The 2,714-nt window shown below is 36.6% G+C and overlaps 1 pseudogene; it reads left to right on the top strand.

Annotated features, from left to right (window-relative positions):
- The first annotated feature begins 340 nt into the window (after positions 1-340).
- LOC101277865 (ferritin heavy chain-like) lies at positions 341-1,064 on the top strand (annotated as a pseudogene).
- The last annotated feature ends 1,650 nt before the right edge of the window (positions 1,065-2,714 follow it).

Genomic DNA, 2,714 nt, shown 5'->3' with positions numbered 1-2,714 from the left:
AGATATATTTATACTTCTATATAACTACAAAAATTTTGGGTATAAAATGATACCATTTAATAGCATACAAAAATAAAATATCAAGCTAAGAAAACATGATGTACAGAACAATGTTTTGTAGTTATTCTAAGTTAAGAAATAGTAAAAAGAGAACTAGACAGTCCTCGTGGAGAGTAGCCATGGTTTCCTGCTTCAACAGTGCTTGGACGGAACCCGGCGCTCGTCTCCCGCTCTGGCCAGACGCTCAGAGCCAGCCCTCGCCACCACCTCACAGTGCCCTCTGACCGCCCCAAGGTCCCTGCCGCCGTTACAGCGCCACGCAGCCACTGCCACCACTTCACCTCAGCCGCCCGCCATGACGACCGTGTCCCCCTCGCAGGGGTGCCAGAACTACCACCAGGACTCAGAGAACACCATCAACCACCAGATCAACCTGGAGCTCTACACCTCCTACGTCTACCTGTCCATGTCGTACTATTTTGACCGCGATGATGTGGCTTTGAAGAACTTTGCCAAATACTTTCTTCACCAATCTTGTGAGGAGATGGAACATGCTGAGAAACTGATGAAGCTGCAGAACCAACGGGGTGGCTGAATCTTCCTTCAGGATATCAAGAAACCAGACTGTGATGACTGGAAGAATGGGCTGAATGCAATGGAATGTGCGCTACACTTGGAAAAAAGTGTGAATCAGTCACTACTGGAACTGCACAAACTGGCCACTGAGAAAAATGACCCCCATTTGTGTGACTTCATTGAGACTCATTATCTGAATGAGCAGATGAAATCCATTAAAGAATTGGGTGACCATGTAACCAACTTGCACACGATGGGGCCCCCGAATCTGGCATGGCACAGTATCTCTTTGATAAGCACACCCTGGGAAATAGTGATAATGAGAGCTAAGCCTTAGGCTGGCTTCCCATAGCCACAGGGGTGACCTCCCTTGTCACCAAGGCAGTGCATTCATGTTTGGGTTAACTTTACCTTTTCTGTAAGTTGTACCAAAACATCTACAAGTCCTTTCCTTAGTACCATTCCTTCAAATAAAGTAATTTGGTACCCCCCAAAAAAAAGAGAACTAGATAAATGGAGGGATAGGGAATGTTAATGGATTGAAAGACTCAATATTATAAAGATATTAATTCTGTATAGAGTTGTCTCATTATAATCAAAATAACATGTTGTTTATAAGAAAGATTCTGACAAGCTGGTTTTAAAGATATGGCAATTCTAAAAATGCTGGGTTTTAGAATACGTTCAAACTTAAGTTGTTAGCAACTTAAAATAGATTGCTATAAAGTAAGTTATTTTATGAAAGCCTCTTGTTAACCACAAAGCAAAAATCTAGAGAGGACACACAAAAGATGGAGTCTATGAATACCAATTAAGAAAATAATCAAATCACAAAGAAAGAGAAAAAAGAAACAGAGGAATTATAAAACAACACAAAACAACAAAATGACAATAGTAACATACCTATCAATAAATTTCAATGTAAATGGACTAAATTCTCCAATCAAAAGACTAGACTCATCTGTTTGCTGCCTACAAGAAATTCACTTCAGATATAAGGACAAACATAGACTGACAGTGAAGGGATAGAAAAGGGTATTTCATACAAACAGAAACCAAAAGAAAGTTGGGGTAGATATACCAGACAAAATAAAGTTTAAGACAAAGACTCTCATAAGAGACAAAGATCATCACATAATGATAAAGGGGTCAATCAAACAAGAGAATATAACATTGTTTAAGTATTGATGCACTCAGTATAGAAATACCTAGACATACAAAGTATGAACATATGTAAAGGATGAAGTAGACAGCAATACAATAATAGTAGGGGGCTTTTATTCCCCATTAACATCAGTGGATAGAGGACCTATACAGAAAATCAGTAAGGAAACATTGACTTTAAACAACGTGGTAGTACAGGTGGATTTAACAGAAATATATATATATAACATTCTACCAAAATGCAACAGAATACATATTCTACTCAAGCACATATGAAGTATTCCCAGGACTGATCATATGTTAGGTCAGAAAAGAAGTCTTAATACACTTAAGAAGATGAAATCATATCAATCATTTTTTTTGACCACCCACTGTATAAAATAAAGAAAACTGGAAAATTCACAAATATATGGAGATTGAACTGCATGCTATCATACACACAATGACTCAAAGAAACTAAAAGAGAAATACAAAATTACCTTGAGACAAATGAAAATGGAAATACAACCTACCTAACCTTATGGGATGTAGCAAGAGCAGTTTGAAGAGGAAAGTTCATAGGGATAAATGTCTGCACCAAGAAACAAAGATCTAAAATAAACAACCTAACTTTACATATCAAGGAAATAGAGAAAGAACAACAAATGAACTCTAAAATTGGTAGAAGCAAGTAAAATATGAAGATCAGAATGGAATCAATGAAATACAGACTAAAACGTTAATAGAAAAGATCAATGAAACTAAGATCTGGTTCTTTAAAAAATAAACAAAATTAACAAACCTTTAGCTAGATACACAAAGAAAAAAGAGAGGACTCAAATAAACAAATCAGAAATGAAAGAGATGTTACAACTGATACCACAGAAATACAAAGGAATATAAGAGACTACTATGAAAATTTATCCACCAACAAATTAGATAACCTAGAAGAAATGTATAAATTCCTAGAAACATTCAACTTACCAAAACTGAAA

The sequence above is a fragment of the Orcinus orca genome, chromosome 3, assembly GCF_937001465.1.
Source record: "Orcinus orca chromosome 3, mOrcOrc1.1, whole genome shotgun sequence".
Taxonomy (NCBI): Eukaryota; Metazoa; Chordata; class Mammalia; order Artiodactyla; family Delphinidae; genus Orcinus; species Orcinus orca.
Note: the sequence above shows the minus strand (reverse complement) of the source record. Positions and strands in the feature narration are given on the sequence as shown.